The following is a 22,529-nucleotide window of genomic DNA, read 5'->3' as shown; positions in this document are numbered from 1 at the left end:
CTATATGTGAGACATAATAATTTCCTTTAAGCTTTACTGTTGTGGAGGAAAAGGAAATGACTGCATCTTTAAGGATAATATGTACGTTAAAACTACTGCAATATACCAAGCCTGGAGAAGTCATGAGGACCTGTTTAGAAGGATATTAACTGTCAGAAATAAATGCTTTATGGTCATGGGGACAACATCAAATAGGCTGTGGCTCACCTTGTGACATTTTCAGAATAGCTCATCATAATTATAGATGTAAAAGGTGTTCTGTCAGTTAACTCCATAAGTTATTGGCAGAAATGCCAAAAAAAAAAAAAAATTCCTATTCCTCCCCCAAATGACCTGAGGCATCATGTTGTTCTATATTTTTAATCTCATTTTGATACACAGTCACAATTTTTTTAAGCTGAAATTTTTCTACTTTCCTCTGCCTTCATCATACACACACACACACACACACACACACACACACACACACACTCCACCCCATTTTTCCGAAGGACAAGATGATTCTCCCCCTTCAGTGGAAAAGGAATTTTTAGAACTCTTGGGTTTTCCTGCTGTTTGCACTATTTATATAAGTAAATAGGTAGGTTTTCCTAATTTAGAAGGGCTATAGAATGTAGTATTTATGAGGGGACATGATACCCCATGGGAAGAGTCAGAAGTTAAGGATACATGATAGATCCCTGCTGGTCCAAGATGTTCTGAGAAGTATAGAACAGAAGTCAAATTTAATAGTGGGATATAACAACCTACGCTCAGAAGTCATTGACTCTCATTTCCAGATAAGCAAGAGGTTGTAGACTGAGATTAGAGCACCAGCCAGAAACGGGGCTGGGTGTAGAGATGTCTTGTGAGCGACACATCCAGAGGCCTTTTCCGCTAGTAAGTCTGGGAATGAGGAAAGGATCTTATGCTTGTGTAGAAGTCAAGCATTTTATAGATTTCTTTCAATTTTTCCTTTCCTGCTCTCAAGTTGGAAAATGTAATTCTTACTAAGAAGGAAGTAACAATTACGATACATGAATTTTTTATTGGGATGGGGAGTTGGCAGTATGGAAATTTGATCTCAGGAGCACTCTACTACTGAGCTATACCTCCTGCCCTTTTAGTCCTTTCATGTTGAGACAGTCTTGCTAGGTTGTTGAGACTGGCCTCAAACTTGCTATCCTGACTCAGCACCCGGAGTCGCTGGAATAACAGGCATGAGCCACTGTGGCTAACTATATGTGATATTTCAGCATGCAGTAAGTTTAGAGTGAGCTCAAAATTCAAAGAAACCTCTCTCTCTCTCTCTCTCTCTCTCTCTCTCTCTCTCTCTCACTGGGGATTGAACTCAGGGTTCTCTACCATTGAATTGTACCCCAAGCTCCTTTTAATTTTTTTTGTTTTGAGACAGGATCCTGCTAAATTGTCCAGGCTACCCTTGAATTTGTGATTCTCCTACTACTCAGGCTCCTGAGTCACTGGGATTACAAGTGTGCACTGTTGTGACCAACTAAAAATGAGTTTCTTGTTGGCAACATATGGTTGGGTCTTATCTTTAATCCAGAGAGAGAGAGAAAGGGAGAGGGGGAGGGAGAGACAATATCTCACTTGTAGGAAAAACTGACTTTTCAGTGATATTTAGTTTTTTTAACTCATGAACATTGTGTATCTCTCCATTTATTTAGGTTTTTAAAATTTCTCTCAACAGGGCTGGGGAGATAGCTCAGTTGGTAGAGTGCTCGCCTCGCAAGCACTAAGGCCCTGAGTTCAATCCCCAGCACCGCAAAAAAAAAAAAAAAAAAAAGAAAAGAAAAGAAAAAAATTTCTCTCAACAATGTAATTTCCATTGTACAGATCTTACTCTACTTTGTCAGATTTGTCCCTATGTATTTCACATTTCTGATATTATTGCAAGTTTAATTTCCAAGTGTTTATTCTTAGTAAATAGAAATATAATTTATTATATTGATCTACAACATTGCTGAGCTCCCTTATTCTAGTGGCCTTATGACTGTAGGATTGTCTACAAAAGAGATGTGCAAATAAGGACAATTTTGCTTTTTCTTTTTGAAAAAAAAAATTAAAGAAACCTCTCTGATTTCAAAGCTTACCACTCAACCATTTCTCTTTATGGAATTCAATGAAGGCAGTAAGTCAATAACTAATATAAGTTCAATTAATAATGTTTAAGATTTTTTTAATGGAAAGACAAAGATTTATGTAAAGGTGAGAAAAATAACACTAAATACAAAAGAATTATGAAATTATATATAAAAAATGACAAATTTCTTAAAATGTTAATAGTTTTTGCTTTGATGCTTTGATGATAACATTGAGGCTATTTTTTTTTACCTCCCTGATTATATTTTTCTTCATTTAAAAAAAATTTTTTAATGGCATCACCTTACTTTTATAAACAGGAAAAAATGTTCAAAAATTAGTTCTATGCCTCCAAATTCTATTCACTCAAACTTATTCCAATTGATAAAATTCTACTTCCCAAACACTTAACTTTATTTATTAAAGATTACTACTCATTTTACCCAAAATCCAGTTTCTATATTCCTAAGTCTTTTGATTTAAATATTCTAAATTAATTTAAATATTTTAAGTTAATTCCCAAATCCATATTGTCATTTTTCTCCTTCTGGAAATTTCCATTTCTCAAACTCAGGGTGCCTAAATCCAAAATCAATATTTTTAAAAATTAAAATCATCATCTATCTTGATGTTTCTTTGTTCGCATCCTTAAAATCCTAGGCAAAATTTTAAAACAACTTTGTAGCTCACATTCCTTTCAGTCTCTGTATTTCATCTTCCTTGTCATGTGCTCCACATGTATCCTTTCTTTTCACTGTGAAAGGCAATGCTCTGCTTCGTGTCCTCATAGAGTCGGCCTGGGGCTGCTTTGGTTAGACACATTCACACGGTGCTCAAAATTGCATCCAAGCACGCCCTTGGCCACATTGTGTGCCCACTGCTCACAAATGGGCAAGCACTCCCAAGCACATCATTAACTCTTCCTCCAGCTACTGAAGCTCCACCTCCTTCCCCAACCTGTTCCAGCCATCTGTTTTGGTTCACAAATCCTACTATTGGTTTCTTCATTCCAGCTTTGCTCCAGTTTCCTGTTTTCTGCATGTTATTTCACCTCTCTGAATATAGTCCACCTTTCAAGAGAGTCCTTGGACATTCCAACTGTCAAGAACAGTCTTAAGCCTTGTAGACAATAATGTGTCTCCAAAATAGTGCAAGCAAACTATGGGTGATGTCGTTACCAATTCAATCTTCAAGAAAAGGATCTTGCTTTTCTCTTAAGTAGGTGGAGAGACTGAAGTACAATGAAATGATTTAAGCAAATTGCATAAAAAGCAAGGGCCTACATAGTGTTATGGAAATTTACTGAATTGTTAGGAGTGACTTTTTCTCAACTGAAAAACCAGAATCATTTTATGAAATGTTTCAAGACATCTCTTTCAAATAAATATGTTCTTCTAAGCAAGGAAAGTGCTGAAACCCAAATGTCTCATCAAGGACAATGGGAAAGTAGTATTTGAAGTTCCCACTGACACAATTTAGATGGAACAAACCATGAAAAAGACAGATCCTCTATTTCAGAAAGACTCTCATCCCTTAACACCTGTTCATTTCAGTCATGCTTTAATATACACCTCAACGCAAGCAACACAAGAGAGCTGTGATACATTACACACAAATAATTCATTTGGTAGCTTCAGGAAACACAACTTTCATCACAGGTAAAGACGGAGAACTCAGAAAGACAAGAGGCCTTTTGTGTTTCTGTTGGCATAACCTTAGAAGGTCAAAGAGTATGAATTTTTATTTTCCCTAAGTAAAAGCAAAACCCAACTCTATTTCATCTTCCATCATCCACGGGAAGATGTTCACTTTCTTCTTTGTAGTTAAGTTCTTCGTTATTCTTTTCCTTACTGAGTCCAGCAATCGATATCCAAAAGGCAGTCCTCTCCTCTAACTGTACCTTTGTGCTATTGGTCAGTGTCTCCCCCTCCCTCGCTCTCCCTTACCCTCCAACTTCTGGTAACCACTATTATACTGTGTATTTCTATGAGAACAACTTTTTTAGAATTCTAAAGTTTTGAGAAAACTCATTACTTTATGTAAATGAAGTACAAAACATACCATATCTGCTTTCCTCTCTCTAAATAGTCTTTATAGAAACTTTAAGTTAATTTAATCTTATTTTATTTAAAATAAAATCAATTGTTTTGTTATTTAATTAAATTCCATAAACAACATAGCATACAACTGTTTCTAAGAATTACTTTTTTGTCTTCCACAAAACACTTTCTAGCACAATTCACAATAGCTAAATTATGGAACCAACCTAGATACCCATCAACAGATGATTGGATAAAGAAATTGTGGTACATATACTCAAGGGAATATTACTCAGCCATAAAGAAGAATGACTTTATGACATTTGCCAGTAAATGGACAGATCTGGAAAATATAATTCTAAGTGAAATAAGACAATCCCAAAAAAACAAAGATCGACTATTTTCTCTGATATGTAGAAGATAAACTACAATAAAGGAGTGAAAGGGGAAGAAGAGAAGTTCAGTAAATTAGAAAAAGGGGAACAAAAGGAAGGGAGGAGTTATAGGAAAAGGAAAGACAGTAGAATAAATCTAACATAATTTTCCTATGTAGACATATGAAAATACTTCAGTGAACCCCACCATCATGCTCACCCACAAAGAATGGGGTCCTAATTAGAATAGGATATATCCTATGCTTGTATGATTTTCTTAAAATGGATTATACTGTGATGTGTAAGTAAGAAGAACCAATAAAATATATATTTTTTTTAATTCTGTTATCAGCAGGAGTAGAAAGCAAGGATCACTTACTGAGTTTAGGGTCTCATTACCATATTAAATTTCCTGAGTGCCCTAAGCAGGAGAATCAGAAGCCACAGTGTAGAAGAGGTAGCTGCAAAACAACAAAAGCCTCTGGGGCGATTCAGGTTGTGTGGGCAGCAGGTGTGCTGGGAGGCTCTGGAAGACCACCCCCACGGCCTAGGAAAGTGAGTATTCAGAGCTCTAGACGGAAGCCGTGATCATTTGCCCTGGGGTCCTCTTCTGTCCCGTTTGCCTCCTTTGGTTCTTTCTCTGTCACTTTTCATGTTGGGATTTTTATAGTTGTTTCTGGTGAGAGATGTTTGAAAAGTGTAAGAATTATGTGTAGAACACTCTCCGCTCTTCAGAGGGAAGGTGCCATAAAACCTAATACATAAATAATAAATCAACTCAGCAGATGTTGACTTTTTCTTGTCAGACAGTGACTTTAAACTCCTGATTCAGACTCTGACAGAATAAATAAACTAAAAGTGAAACCCAATTTGTCTGCCTCATACAAGGACAGAAAATAAAAAAAAAAAAAATTGAATTAAACAGAATTATCTATATCCTATCAAACAATATGGAATAAGAAACACCATTCATATCTTCAAAGCAGGGCTTTCAGTAAAATGTTACATGCAGAACAGGGTTTTTTTCAAGCTGAATATTTGTGCATTAAATAATCCAAACCCTATAAATCCTTTAATTAGATTCTGAACATCACACATTTTTAAAGGAAACAGGCACTGAATACCAGCCCAAATATTAAAATCTGAGCATTAACTGAACACCAACTTACAATTTGTTTTCCAAAAAAGCACTGATTTCTGGCATTAAAAGTAGAATATTACCCAAGAAGGAGACATAATCTTTATATCAAAAAATGAAATACCCACTCTGGAATTGCACTGATAAATATGTACAGCTGTTGAAACTGATCTTTTTGTCTATGTTTTTACTGCTAGAATTGCTGCGCAAATAAACCTCTTTATTCCTGCAAGTACCACAACTTTATGGACTGTTGAAAATTTCAAATAACAAAAATACTGTGAATCCTTGATACTCAGTGTGGTTCATAGACAAAGCACATAGTCATCTTGTTGGGACCTGATAGATACAGAGAACTGAGGCTGTGTTCCAGCTCCAGGGAATCAAACTCTGAATATTGACAAAAATCCCCTAGTGGTTTCTATGCACACTACAGTTTTAGAAGCACTACTTTGACCATTCCTGGCATGTAATTAGCTTCCTATTTACATTTTATTCAACTTTTGGTATTTCTTCTTATTTATTTGTAATTTTAAACCAATCTACCAAATATAATTTGAACACAAAAAAGAATTACATGACTTCATTTAACAAATGAAAATTATTGCTTCTGCAATTTAAATTTTCTAGTAGAAATATATATATATATATATGTTTACATATGTATATGTATTCAATAAAAAAAATATTAGGAAACCTGTGAAATATAAGCATTGATCTTTTGTGATTTGACCCTCTCCTCATCAATTCCCACATGCCCTTATAAAAGTGTTGCTATCCCCTTGAAAAGTATCCTTTCCCCTTTATTTTTATTCCATACTTTTTCTTTTTCTATAAGGGAATTAAGTTTGCCAAAATTTTGTCAAGTCTCAAATATTTTTCAAATATATGCTTAATATTGAAAACAAGATTTCTTTTCTCTCCCTTTTGTTGGTTTTTGTTCTGTATCAAGACTACGCAAAAATAATTCACAATAAATATGCATTATTTAAAAATAACAATAGAAGCATAAGAACACCCATCACCCATCTGAAAAGAAAGAAGTCACCAGGAGCTCTTGACAGACTGAGGATCGAAGTTCTCCAGAGGATGCCATAGGCAATCAATACCACTGTGTTTCACTGAGGAGATATGACATTTAGCTCCTCATAATCATGACAATTCAAGACTGGTGAGTAAATAAAATCTTAAAGTGAAACAAAAAAAAAAAAAAAAAGAGGAAATCCTATGTACTTCTCCCCAAAACAACACAGTTTTGAACTTTATGTATGTTACTTCTTTGTTTTTATTTTTAATGTTGCACCAATAATTGTGTTACTATAAACATGTTGCTCATGTTTTTCAATCAAATTTATGTTATGACAGTTATTTCCATTTTCACATAAACTGTAAGACTGATTTTCATTGCTGTATAATATTCCAATTTTCTTTCAATGCACTCTGAATTATTGCTAGTTTTAAGCTATTATTAACAACACTATTATGAACATCTTTGCACCTCTCTCCTGGTATACCTACAGTACTTCAAGGATGTATGCCTAAGAATGGAAATGCAAGTCGAAGGAAATGTGTGTCTTCATAGTGTCAGGAAATTGTTCTTACATTCATTTTTCAGATGTTCATCCTTCTAAGAATCATGCTGTAGTCATCAGGGGTAGAAGCCTTCTAGGTGAGGGAGAGAGAGGTAAGCCTAAGTTAGAAAGTATAAAGGAATACTAAGAACATATACCTAATGAGATCATTGCATTTTTCCACAAAAAATATTTAATAGTCATAAGAAAGATTTCATTGAAAATTTATAGATTCTGTGCTGCACAGAGTAGTAAAGCATTAACAAGATCTTCAAGAGTTAAATGTCAAACTGTTAGAATGTGTGACCTGAATTGCTTTACATGAAGAAGTGGCTGCTTTCATCACACATGTATGCATACAGTATTAACTATAAGCATGGCTTCCCAGTGGCTTTAAGAAACCCTCGATAGAAGTAGGGAAGGGAAGCCTTCCTAATGGTCATGGTTCAATGTTCAAATCAGCATGTTTTAGATATGGTATGAAGTACAGAGTTGAAGTTGGTTTGTTTTATATGTATGTTGACAGATACGTGATTTTTATAAAAGACATAACATTGCCATCTAAAGGGGAAAGCCTTGGATCACCTAGAGAACAGTCATATTCTCATTACAATATTGTAGCACCAAATCGACGTGAAATGCAGCCATGTGAGGGGCCCCAACTTCCTGAAATTGTACATGTGGTGTTTAGGCCCTCCTATATAGTATTTAGACCCTTTATGTAATATATGAGCATCTCAAAAGAAATAAGGAATAAGAAATAAGCACACAGAAAAAAGAAGAAACTACAAAGGTTATTAGTCTAGGACACAGAAGGAGCATTAGGTATGGTGGAAAATTGTGATATAGTGAAGAAGGAGCTTGGCCGATGTCAAGGTAAGCTGTTTCCTGTCAATGTTGGCCTTTTCTAGGTCAAGCAGTTAGTGGTCAGGGGATGAAACAGAACTTCCCATGTTCATGGCTAATGGTCTATTTATCAAGTGCAATTAGGAACTAGGTTACCTCAGGTATTGTTTATGTCCTAATAGTGCATGGTTTAGCTGATGCAACCTCCCCAAACAGGAAATGATTCTTAAATCCAATATGCTCAACTTACAGATTCCCTGAATTTAAAGTTATTTTTGATGTTTCAGTGCTGAGAACAGTTTGGTAAGATTTCACTTTAGTATTAGTCTAAATTGATCCTTTACATCATTGCTGAGAACTTCAGAAGTCTAACTACAAAATCTTAATGAAAAACAATTTTTTTTCATTTATATATTAGAATGATATAACTATTAAGGCTATTTAAAATTTTATCCAGGTGAATTTTCTACATTTCACTGTGTGTTGTCTACTTCCTGGTCATACTTGTGTGTGTGCATGCATGCATGTGTTTTAACTGATATTTCCTGTGATTCCCATGATTCAGAAAGTACAATGTAATTGACTTAATACCTATCAAGTTATTGTTTCTAATTTCTTCACGGTTGCAATAAGATAGTTAAGCCAGATAAAGTATGACTTCAATTTAGAATACTATGATTCATAGCCTTTTAAATTTAATGTGTTGAATACATTATAGCTACTTTTTTTCCTTGATACTTTAATTCTTAAAATATTGATCCGAGAGAGATCATTTAATGTTGATTCTGTGACCCTTTGATTTGACGTAACACCATTAAACTTAAAAGCCTCTTTGCCTTTAGGCAAACATGATTTTTTCCATTTATACTTTCTTGCCTCTAACATGAAATCATAGCTACTTCTAAGGAATTCTAGTTAATAGGAAAATACGATTAACCAAGAAATTTTGGGCACTAACATGCATCATGGCATTACATTGCTATTGAATGGTTTCAATGGATGGAGACAGAAAAGAATAATACATTTTTCTTGTCAAGGGATGAATTCATATTGACCCTTGAAGTTATCAAACAGTAAGGAGTTCCCATTTAACTTTTTCATTTCATATTGTAGTTGAAGTCCATTTTATTAATACTGAAAAATAATTATATCTATTTAATTCAAAAGCAATACCTATTTGTTTTAGACATTAATGCAAGTAAGTAGATCCAAAATTATGTAACATTAAAGCAAACAATCAAATAATTTAATAAAAGTCAAGATTTTTCTATGCAGTTTCCTTTGTTCTTAGAATGGAGCTCACTAATGATATTCAAGCAAATTATCATGTTCTAGAACTTCTCTTGATACCTTATTTTGTGTGGCAATACAACTGTTCTTTTATGATCATTTTGTTTCGATTTTTGCAACTCATTCTCAATTTGAAAGTGCTGACATTCCTTTAAATTCTTAAAATATGAAGGCTTCCAAAGGTTCAGTCTCCAAATTTTTATTTAATGGTTTCATTTCACTGCTATTACCTGATCCATCTATAATGACTTAATAGACAATAATGATACAAGATTAATATACATGCTGTTTACAGAGACAGGCCAACCCTACCTTCTACTTGTTAGTTTTCAATACTGTTAAGATCCATGTAAATCCAGATAGTTCCTTAATGTTTGAAACCTACTAAATTTTATCCTTGTCTTAAAACTTTTTAATTTGTCTTCTTTGACTAATGTACCAGGATCTTCTTCATTTCATAATGAATATCTCCTTACACATATTATGTTGTACAATAGTAAATCAATATTTATCACATATAAATCCAGACATTCTTTCAATAGTCTTCATACACTTTACATTTTCCTAGAATGTTAAAAATATATATATAATCTTGGAGTTCCATTTGATTAGCAATAATATAAGGAACTTAAGGTATTATCTGAAATTTTCTTTTGTTTAGTAACCAGAATTGAGACTAAACCTTATGTATATTAACAAAATCCTTATTTTAATTACTAACAAACCTAGGGCAGAACCACAAATTTTAAGATACCTTTGGATAAGTACAGACACTTATTATCTTATCATATATAAATTCAAATTCCCAATTTCCAGTGAGATGCTTCAGAAAATATAACAAAAATGTATCAAATTATAATGAAATTTTAAACCCAATATCCATAAAAATGTGTCAGAGATTGTTCCTAAGTCTACACAGAAAATCCAGGTGAAATTTTTTATTAAAATTTATATAATTTCATGATTTATAAGGATGAGTTCTTCTTAAATTGATATATAAAATATTCTATTTTTAATAATTACAGCACATATCAATTGCATTATGTTTAAACTTCACCTCACCTCCTTAAAAGGAACAATTATTTTATCTATGAAACAGATATTAGTATACAAGTTAAAATTTATTTTATGGTTACACATATGTATTCTCTGGTACTTTGCACTTTGTGCTTATTATAAAGTGTAAGATTCAGTTTGATCCATTTTGAATTGCTCAAAAGTTAATGCTAGTAAAGTGAGATTCTTCTTGGAAAGATGGCCTCCACTTAATACAGAACTGTTCAGGACTTTAGGACCTGTGCACTCAGGTACAGAGCCTGCATATTCTAAGCTACTACTTAAAGTCTAAGACATCTAAGACACTATGGTAAGAAGACCTGGAGGATAATCCACTTATATAGGCATTTTGATAAACACTTCTAGGTATTGTCAGAGATGGGAAATCAGGAAGTTTGTGGGCCCTTGATACAAGAATTAAATAGGTCCAACAGCAATGGACAGAGCTGTTGAGATTTACTTATGCATTTTTCAATGTTTTGATTTTTTTCCTTCCTTAACTGAGCTGAAGTCTTCCGTGATGCCTAGACTGGCCTTAAACTGAAGGGCTCAAGTGATACTCCCACCTGAAAAGCTGGGGCTACAGGTGTGCCCCACCAGACTTGGCTTAATAGCTATTTTTTTAATATGTTGAGTAGTTGTAAGGAAAAATGCAGCTCAGCTCGGGATCCGAGGTAGTTCCAGTCCCTCCCACGGAACTGGCGCTCCGTATGCCCGGTCTCAGTTGCAGCTCAACAATAGCTCCCAGGAATCCACAATGGACACAGGGCCTCACGCAAGAGACTTTATTATGTGGACAACTAGAGCATCTGCTCAGGGGCTGGAGAAGAAGGAAAAGAGAGAGATGGCGTGGACACTTCTCCCAGATATTGGAATTTCCCAGGCTGGAAGGAACCAATAGCGGAGGAGAATACTTGCAAGCTGACTGATGAACCAATAGCTAGCTAGCATGTTCAGACTGACAAGCTAGGACTTAACGTGGGAAGCAGGAAATGGCTGTATCGTAGGCCGGAAATTCCTGAATCCTAAGAGGCGGGGGAACACAGATTGACAAGTGGTTAGGAGGCGGGCAGAAATGGCTGCACCTAAAAGGGCAGGGGCTTTGTATTACAGTATTTACATTTCCTACAAAGTAAAAGATGGAAGAAATAGGGTTCACACCGTTATTAAAGTACAGCTGATTAACCACTTGCTCTTGAGAACATTTTACAGATATCTGGGAAAAACTTCTTCCCAAAGTACTCCTGAGGTCTTTAAAGAGGATTCTCAGCCTCTCCCATGTAAGAGGTTAGTCATAAAGTTGTTGTTGTTGTTGTTTCATTAAATTTTGTGAGGCTTATCCTCTCACAGATACCTTGATTCTACGTAGATGGGAGAGAATTTTCCAAGTTTTTCCACTAGATTTTTATAGCGTTTACAATTTTGTTGCCATGTTTTCACCACATGTTCCAGAAGCAAACTTTGAGGGAGGGCTACAAGTACAAAGTAATTCCTTTATAAAGTGATTGCAGAAAATAATAGTAAGAACGATAAGAACGAAATCAATAATGTTCTCAAACCTCATCACTGCGGGTAATGAAAATTCAGTGCTATTGGAGAACTCTACAAGACAATAAAGAACACACCTGAGGAATATTGAGGAGAGAGAGAAACAAGGCACTGGAATATTAGTCTCTCAATGTCCTGTTCACAATTGTCTAATGGTGGCTTACAAAGGCACTAACTCTCAGCACTTCCAGTTTTTTGCGGATTGAAAAGAAAATGAGCAGAGAGAGAGAAGAGAGATTGATTGATGGATTGATTATAGTATGCAGTCTTCAGCATATAGAGGTGGGCTGCTCACTAGAGCTTTTGCCATAACCAGGTGCTGTTGTGCACACCTGTAATCTCAATGTCTCAGGAAACTGAAGCAGGGTCACAATCAAAGCCAGCTTCCGCAATTTAGTGAGACTCTGTCTCAAAATAAAAATTAAAAGGGCTGGAAATGTAGCTCCAAGTGTAGAGTTTCCTGGGTTCAATTTCCAGTACAAAAAAAAAAAAAAAAAAAAAAAATTTGTGCCTTAGGGCTTATCTGAGGTAAACCAACTCCAAATAACACAGAAAATGAACCTACTGTAGTAAAACAAACTGAGCAGGACTAGGGCATATTTCTCAATGTTGGATTAAGAAACTCTCATAGAAAGACAAGTATTAATCTATTGTAATGACCAAAACAATCTTACTTTTTTTTTGAGTTCCAGGTAGGAGAGGTATTATAGAAAAGATAGACCTAATTTATAATTCTAATTGAAACAACTTTCTGAAATGAAACTCATTGAAACAATAAACCTTCCTGAAAAGCATAGGAGTCAAAACTGAATGCAGCCATAGCACCCCAGGAACTGGAACAGAGGTGAGGACTAAGTGAGAGTAGAGACCCTATGCACATGGACTCCACATCTGCGGTCCACACCGGCTATCCTCAGCTCCTGGCACTGCTCTAGAGCCTGCTACCACAACTTTTAGTGGGAATGAAACAACAAACTCAGAATCATAGAAGTGAGAACTTGTTGTTCGTGAATATTGCAGAAGCACAGACTCACGCAGCAGCCAGGGCAATTATATTTTCACATAATCATATTTGTTGATGCTGTGTATGGGATTTATTTTATATTAAGCTGTTTTCCAGCACAGTTGCTGAGGTCTCACATTAATCTTAATAACCGATCTATAAATTCTTTTATTATGTCAGGGAATATTTTTACCTCAAGGAAGTTTAGTTGCTAAAAGTGACACATAATTGGTCTAAAGAAGTCACAGCTGCCTCCATTACCTTCAGCCAGTGGCCTAAGTTATCTCCTTCTCCATGATTTAAAGTTGGACATATGATATAGTACTGACTAATGTGACAGGATAAGTTTCCACAGAAAGATTTCTTTCTCCAAATAAAGAAGAAAAAAAAAATCTCAAAAGGAGAAACTCCTTTCCCTCTGCCCTAAGTCACACTGCTTTTCAAAAAATGTGTGGTGCTTAGAGATACTAAAGTCTTCTTGCCGCCAGAAAGTGACAAGCAAACAAGCTAAGAAGAGAGGAGAAGACAGAAACTTGGATCATAGTGTCACCACTGGGTGGGCCCCTGGGTGCTGTGTGTGCATGGGGTTTCTTTTGCAGTCCTCACGTCCATTCCAGTGCCTGGGGTTGCTGTGGCTACATTCAGTTTTGACTCCTTTGCTTTTTCAGAAAGACTTTATTATTTCAGTGAGTCTTTCATTTCAAACTAATCTTACCCTACATTATTCATCTTCAAATTCCATGAGGAAAAAAGAAAAGGTGCCTATCTTCATTAGTGCTGTGGTATTTATGAGCAAACAAAATCTTAACTTGTTCACCTCTAAAACCTTGGTGGATATCATCTTTCCTATCGAGCTTAGGAGTCCTGTAGTTTTCATACTTAACAGGGTGAATATCTCCTTACTCATAATTCCTTCCATTATTTAAAAATACATAATTTAGTTATTTCTCAAATATATCGCGTTTTCTCTCTTCTATCTAAATAGGTTGTGATTTCCTGATGTACATGAAATAAAATTTGCCTTCAGATGTTTAGCACTAAGGGGAACTTAACAGAAGAGTTTCTGGTATGAGTTGAAGAAATCATTATTATAAGACATTGTATCATTTAGGATGTGTTCACCTTTGAGTAATAGAAAACTCTCCCACACAATTAAGAGAATTCATAATCTCAAAAACAAGAATTCCATACTCCTGTAGTCTTCAGTTCAGGTTCATTTTCTGTACAATCCTTTTGTCTCTAATGTCAGTATTTGGCCATCATCCTTGCACTGGTAGTTCCAAACACATGTTCAGCAAGTTCTTGAAGGTCTCATTGGATAGAATTCCACCACATGCTCATAATTAAATTTAACCATGGACAAAGAAAATAGAAATACCATGATTTGCTTGGAATAATGGAAACTCACAAGTTGAAGCTTGAACTGAGACCAACCTCCCCTGAAGCTCGTGTTTTCAGAGGGGAGTGGAAACATGGAAAAGCAAATATTATATTAGAAAGAAAGAAATTCAAATATCTGGAAATAATCCAGAACCTGCAAATAAAACAAAATAAAATATTTTGTTGATTGTTGATGATGTTTGAAAAATCTATTTTACATAGTTCTCAAATTTCCAACATATATGTATTTTGATTAAACATAAAATTACAGTATGAAACTAACATTTATCATGAGTTATAAAATTTTATCACTAGATTATCACTAGGAATAATGCAATAAAGTAAAATTCCAGGACTACTGATGTTTCATGCCATGGTGCTCTTCTTTTATTATTCCACCAGTGTGTTAGATCTAAAATTAAATATTCATAGTATTGAAAAATGTAGTACTTTCAATAATGAACATCATCACAAAAGAAAAATATTAAGTATGTTATTTATCTTAAAGAAACATTTGTAATCCATCTATGAAAGGAAAATGTCAAGATTATTTTACCTTGGCAAATAAATATACTTAAATTATTACTTAAGCTCCATGTTATATACTATTATATTTTGCCTCATATTAAATGTTGTTTTTTTTTTTTCATTGTGCTTTTTCCCCTGTTTCAAGTCTCTTTCTGCTGCATGGTACAATGGATGAACCCAGGACTAATTAACTATTAAGATACATAAAGTTAATGAAAATTTAAAAAGTTATTTCAAAGACTAGTCCATTCCATATAAACGACACATTCATAACTGGAGAAAAATCATTTTTGCCATAGTCTTTAGAATCTGCAATCTAAGAACAAGAGAAAAGAAATAAAATAAAATTTTGTTTATTGAAAACTAATATAAGAAATAATTCTGAGTGTTATAAGGCCATGATTTTGCCATCAGCATTTATTATCATTTCAACATGGAAAAAATTATCCTTTCATTTATTTAAATGTAAGACCTTGTTTCATAATCTTACATTTCAAGACAACACAAATTAAATAGTCTTCGTTTAACTGTGCATGAAACTATGCTTATATAACAAACTATAAAATTAAGTTAGAAAATAAAGGACACAGGAAAGAATCATTTAGGATCAAACATTTCACTGGCAACTTCACCTTCCCAATGCCATAATCTGTTTCTATATAAAGGAAGTAAAGTTGATAAGATTATTTAGAATACTTATAAAGAAAATACAATTTATTTTTAGTTTCTACAAACCTAATTTACAAATCTTTTATATACAAATTCTGACACAAAAGGAAACATTCATTTGTTTATTCATTGTTTACTCACCATTCAATAATCCATTAAGCACCAGGCAATATGCTAGGTACGACTGAAATAAAGATTAAAATTAAAAATATTGTACTAAAAAATTATAAGCCAACTAGAAGAGATAGACATGAAAATAAAATTTATACTCAAAACTTCATGTTATATTTTACATTCTATAAAGAGCAGAAGTGGAAGGAGAATAGAAAAGTAAGGGAAGACAGCCAGAGGAGGCCCTGAGCTGAGTCTCCCAAAATGAATATGAATTCAGTGGGACAGCAGAAAGTAGAGAGGCAAGACAAGGAAGGAAGGATTTTCTTGCCAGTGAGAATTTATGGTCAACAACACAATGGCAGCACAAGATAATAGCAAAAAGGTTCCGAGAGGGTTGGCCAGATCACATGGGATTTTGAAGCTTTGATTATTAAGTCAAAGAGATTTGTAGGAGATGGGCATCATTGTAGGATTTAAATAATCAAAAGATAAACTTGAGCTTTAGATAGAAGACTTTGGTGTTCTGTGAAAGATGAATTTGAAAGGCACAAGAATGAAGGTGGAAACATAAGTTGTGATTTGTCACAGTAGTACAAGTGAGAAACTGTCAATCAGTGTCTACATTAAAGAAGATAGGCAGGACAGAGAATGTAGAGCCAGTCTGAAGATACTCTGGAAGTAAAAATAGAACATAGAGGCAGCTCAGAATTCAGCTAGGAGAGGTTTTTGGACTGTATTTTGCGTTCAATTCACTGAATAATTATAGAAAGAAAACCAAATTGGGTTATTTTGTTGTTGTTGCTTTTACTCATGGTATTTTTTATATGGTAGTGAATGAAGAGGAAAAATGATAAGTTCATTGATGTTCTCTAGTAAGTCGGACATGTTTTCAGTGATGATTTTCAAAATCTTTAAAATCATTTCAGTGGTGGGACTGAACATCATGTACCACCAGAGAAATGAAAAGTTGTACTCCATTTATGTACAATGAATTAAAATGCATTCTTCTGTTATGTGTAACCAAATAGAAGAAACAACAAAAACATCATTTCAACGTAAGGACCAGCTGAGGCCTGCTGGGGAGCAGGTGCTTGTGCAGGGCCTTAGAGTCGCCACATGCATCATGTATCAGGTAATTACTTGGTTGTATGAAGATTTTTGATAGGGCATTGTGGTAGTTGGGTTCGGGCAGTGACTATTAACTAACTGGTATGGAAATAATTCACATTTGGGGAAAGATTATAGCAGTAGGTTACATTTACCCTAAATATCTCTGAATGGAGTGAGGAAACATTGCACAATTTTTTGAACTGTGTTTCTTTCCATATTTTAAGGCAGAATATATCATTGGTGCATGCTATGCTTTAGATATGAAGTGTCCCCCAAAGCTCACATGAGATGATTCAAGAACTTTCAGAGGTGAAAGATCAGATTATGAGAGTTGTAACTTAGTGGAAAAATGAGGGGTTAATTGGGAGGTAACTGTAAGCAGGTGGGGTGTGGCTAGAGGAGGTGAGTCACTTGGGGGCATGACTTTGGGGTTTATATTTTGTCCTGGTGAGCACAGTGCCTTTCTCTCCTTTCCAATTGCCAAGTACCTAGTTGCTTTCCTCCGCCACACTCTCTGTCACAATATTCTGCCTCACCTCGGACCCACCACAATGGAATTGGCCATCTTTGGACTAAGACCTCTGAAATAATGAGTACCAAGTAAACTTTAACTCCTCTAAAATTGTTCTTGCCAGGTCTTTTGGTCAAAGCAAAAAAAGAGCTGACTGAAACAGGGAAGAACATTCTTTTGAATGAGAGATATTTTATCTGTGCAAAGGTTAGTCCCATTCCAAAAACAAAAACTTGAGGCAACAGAGAATAAAATATTTTAAATAATAAAGTAAAAGTGTTTCTCATGTATTAGAAGCCATTTTGCCTCAAACAGATATTTGGATACTAAAAGATACTAAGATCCTCTAAGGGACAATTAAAAAAAATTAATAATGTTAAAGTGGTTCCAGCAACATGGTAGCTCAATAGAACTATTGACAGGACAGTATCCATAAAAAGGAGACTAAAGGTCACCTGTGGAATGCAGGAACCTAGACACAGCTATGAAACATAGAGAAGTAGTGATTTGGTGTCCAAGAGTAACAAAGCAGAAGTTGAAACAATAATAACATTCCCTCTGAGGATATCAGAATAACCTAGGGATGGCAGTTTACTAGTCAGGTAGAATGAAGTTATCTCATACAACCAGGTGGATGTTAAATAGGAAGAAAGGAAAAAGTAGAAAACTTGGGGAAACCTGAGCTAACATGCAGATAATATTTAAGAAATTTGTGAGATTCATAGCTTAAGAGTCAGGCTAAGTAATGAATATGATTCAGCAATTGTTAAATTAGGAGAACGGAGGACAAAATTCCGTAGAACACACATGTCTCTAGGACAGAGAAAAAGAGACAAACTGAGGAAAATTTAAAAATGATTCTGAGTGTAGAAGATTGGGATGATGAAATTTTGAAGAAAGCGATTTTTAAAAACTTTGAAAGTGCATACAGCGTAAGTTAAATAACAAAAGAATTATTGGTCTTTGGTAATTAGAAAGCCTAAGTAAGTGACTGGAAGGCAGGTAAAGAAATACCTTCACCTATTTGTAGGGAGCTGAGGATGGAAAGGTTGTACAGAAAATAAAATGGCAGATTTAGACCACTTTTTTGCTAAATGGATATTTAAGAATTCTGTAAACCAAGATAAAAAAAGGTTAAGAGGTATATAAGGTGGGGAGAAACAACATATTTATGTATGATAAGGAGAAGCTACATGGAAGGAAGGAAGAAAGAAAAGAGAACTGGAGAAAAACAAATAGTGATGGAAGGTCTCAGAAGAGGTGGACAGTAATGATAATCCAAACACTTAAAATAACACTGAGAAGAAAAAAGTATCCTTCTCCCATTGCTGTGGTCTTTGTCTCTATATCTGTTTCAGAACTGGAAAACAAATAAATGATATGTTAATGGGAGAAGTGTTTTGCTTCTCTTTCAGTAAATCATTGTGTGTTGTTAAATGAAGTTCTCTCACATAATTTTAGACATAATTTTGTTTCTATAATAACACTTCTTTAAACATGATTCACAAATGTGTGTATATAAGTCATTCAACCATACTATGGACATCAGTAGGTTGCCTATGAAAGGTTGTCTCACTTGTACAGAGAAAACTAGCTAAATGTTCCATCAAGAAAACTAGTATATTATTTTAAAATAAAAGTTTCTCATATTTATTTCTATAATGAGGTTTTTAATTTTTAAAAGATTTTAGCAATCATGTGGTTTCCAAAAAATCAGGCAAATGTCTGATTTATGCACATATGAGTTTATAAATGGATAAATCATGCCTTTAAGAAGGTGTTTGTAATGTTAAGAGAGTGAATTCTGAAACTAGACTACCTAGGATTGAATCCATATTTTATTTTTGTTTTAAGCAAAATTTCAATGCCTTCATCTGAAATATGTGAATAATATTAATATTCACTTTATGAAATGGTCAAGAGGTTTAAGTATGTAGATAGATGAATACATGTTTATTTGCATATGTTTATATATATACATGTGTATATCTGTATAACATTTAGAAGAGTGTCTGACCTGTAGTAAGTATTGTACACGCATTTACAAGAACTATCACAAAGTGCATTTGAAATCTCTAAAGAATTTACTTCTTCCAGATTTCCTTACTGGAGATATTCAAGAGTCAGCTAGAAAATTAAATTACCAAATTGTGTGTTTTCAAGAATTCATTAAACTCTAGGATTATGATATTATCACAACGTTCATGATAAAGATAGTGAAAATGCAGTAATGATAGTTATTTTACCCAAGGCAAGTACTAAATAAGAAAATCCAAAGCCTTCAGACCATTTATCAGATCAATTTGCTATGTGTTTGTTTGGGTGTATTTTGGCAAATACCACTGAAAGGAACTTAAAACAGCAGGTGACCAGTATTCAAGTCAGTCACTGACAGTTAATTTTACATCTGGCTGACCTCCTCCAAGGTAAACAAGCCACTGAAATTATGGAAAGCCAGTTACAAATCTCCATGGAGCCCTGAGAAACCAATATGTGGACAGAGTAAGAAGCATATTCCAAATAGGTGACATTTTGATAATGCATCCTTTTGAAGGTGGCATCAAGAAAGGAAGACCTTTACTAGCTCTATCTTGGAATGTCAGTGTGGTGCTCCAGGGATTCACTGAACTCCTTATCCTGTTGAACTTTTAACCTTCATTGATCTATAATTCGTGTTCTAAAGAAAAAAAAAAAAAAAACACGTTGCCTTTCTCTCATAAATTCCTCAAGGAGAAACAGAGACATTCAGTCATAAATTATTGATTCTCTGCCTTTTAAAATGGGGAAAAAATGGCACTTTGTACATTGTCTGCAACTTTAATATTTTTTAATCTTTACTTCACATACTACCTCAGAATTACCATACTGCAAAGAGATTAGGAATTTATATTCAGAAACCTAATGGAGATATAGGCAGAATGACTTGCATTGGTAAAGGATTCTTTTTTTAATAAATATGAAAGCTGTAGTCAAATGACAGTTAATTGCAAGGTAATCCAAAAGTTCTAATGAAGATGAACAATGGATTGGAACATTGTTTTGTAAATAACTGCATTGGTTTTTACTATGTGCCAATGAATCCGTTTCTATTGTAAGATGGAGGACTTAATTATTTTTCATGATTTCTAAATTTTACAGAGTGCATCTCAGATATACAACATGATGAAATAAGATACATATATAGTATAACGGTTACCAAAGTGAAACAAATTAACACCTGCATTACCTCACACAGTTACCCACTTCCCTACCCCCTGCTCCTATGTGTAAGAACAACTATAATCTACTCATTTAGAAAAATATCCAGAATATAGTACACTATTGCAAACTAGGCTATCCTGCCATAGATCTCTAGACTTGTTCATCTTACATAGTTACTGCTTTGAGTCCTTTGACTTACATCTCCTCATTCCCTTCCCCTACCCAACCCTGATAATCACGTTTTAATTTTCTATATTTATATACTTGACCTAAGTTTTTAAGATTCTAAAGTATTTTGCTTTCTGTGTCTGGCTTATTTCACTTGCATACGGTCCCTCCGGTGTGTTAATATTGTAACAAATGACAGGATTTTTTCCTTTTTTAGAGCTGAATAAAATCCCATTGTGTGTGTGCATGTGTATACCTACATACCTCCTTATACGTATACATAAAAAACTTCCAGATAAATGTAATTGTATGTATTTATCTACTGCTGAATGCTTTGGTTATTTACATATCTTGACCATTTTGAATAATGCTGCAGTGAACTTGGAAGTATGGATATCTTTGCAAGTGGTGATTTCCTTTCCTTTGGGTATGTACCCATAAAAGGTATTGTAGGGTCACATGGCAATTTCATTTTTAATTTCTTTAGGAATATCCATGCTGTTTTCCACAATGCCCAGGCCAATCTACATGCCCACCCACAGTGTGCTAGGGTATACTTTTCTCCACAATTACACCAGTACTTGTTCTCTCATGTCTTTTGGAACAGTTAATCTAACAGGTATGAAGCGATATCTCACAGTGGTTTTAATTTGACTTTACAGATGATTAGTGATGCTGAAACAAATCCCATAGGAAACTCGAGGTTCTAAATAAGTGTATGTGCTTGCATCTGTTCAATTCTATGCCTATGTCTAGAAAATAACTCAGATACTAATGCAATTTTCAATTAATTTTTTCAACCTATTTTCTTCATTTGTCTTATCACTAAAATGGATGAAACATGTCTACCCTGTCAAAAGGAAAACAGAGAAAATGTTTGCTAATCATATATTAGATAAGGATCTAGTATCCAGAAAATATAAATAACTCTTAGAACTCAACAACAGCAAGACAAATGACCCAAATTAAAATGACAAAAGACATGAATAGACACTTCATCAAAGAAGATATACAAGTGTCCAATAAAATATGAAAATATGTTTAACATGATTAGTAATTAGGAAAACAAAAATCATATTACAGCATATTGACTAGGATAGAAATAATTTAACAAAGAAAAATAACAAGAGGTTGTAAAAGAATGTGGAGAAATGAAACTCTTATATGTTGCTCTTAGAAATGCAAAATGGTTTAGCCACTATGAGAAAAGTTTGGCAGTTCTTTAGGAAACTTAAACATAAAATTATCACATTACCCTGCACTTCCATTCCTGGGTATATACCTAAAAGAATTGAAAACCAGGACTCAAATACACATATATAAATTTTCAAAGTAGCAATATTCACAATAGCCAAAAGGTATAAAAAAATTAATGTCCATTCACAGATTAACAGATAAATAATTTTTTAAAAAAGCTTGTAGCATATATATATGAGAACATTATTCATCTTGAAAAAAATAACAAATGAATTACTGGTGCATGCTATGGCATGAATAATACTTGCAAATATACAAAGTGAAAAAGCCAGAAACAAAATCACGAAGTTATAAAGCAGATAACAGGTTGCCATCCCCCAGAGTGACAGGGGAATGGGACACACCTGCATATTGTGTATAGGGTTTCCTTTTGTGGTGATAAAAAATGTTTTTAAAGTAAATAGAGGTGATGGTTTCACAATATTGCCACAAAATTGTTCACTACACAATGGCTAATTTCATGTCATGTGAATTTCACTTTTAAAATAAAAATCTTTCCTACATATTCATTCACTCCATTTCTTTCACTTTCTCAAAAGTAAGTTTAATTCTCTAAATCTTAAACCTCTCCTCTCTAATTTTTAGTGATTTTGTTGAGATGTAATTCACACACCATAAAATCCCCCATTTAGAGTAAACAATAC

This window comes from Sciurus carolinensis, unplaced genomic scaffold (genome assembly GCF_902686445.1).
Source record: "Sciurus carolinensis unplaced genomic scaffold, mSciCar1.2, whole genome shotgun sequence".
Taxonomy (NCBI): Eukaryota; Metazoa; Chordata; class Mammalia; order Rodentia; family Sciuridae; genus Sciurus; species Sciurus carolinensis.
Note: the sequence above shows the minus strand (reverse complement) of the source record.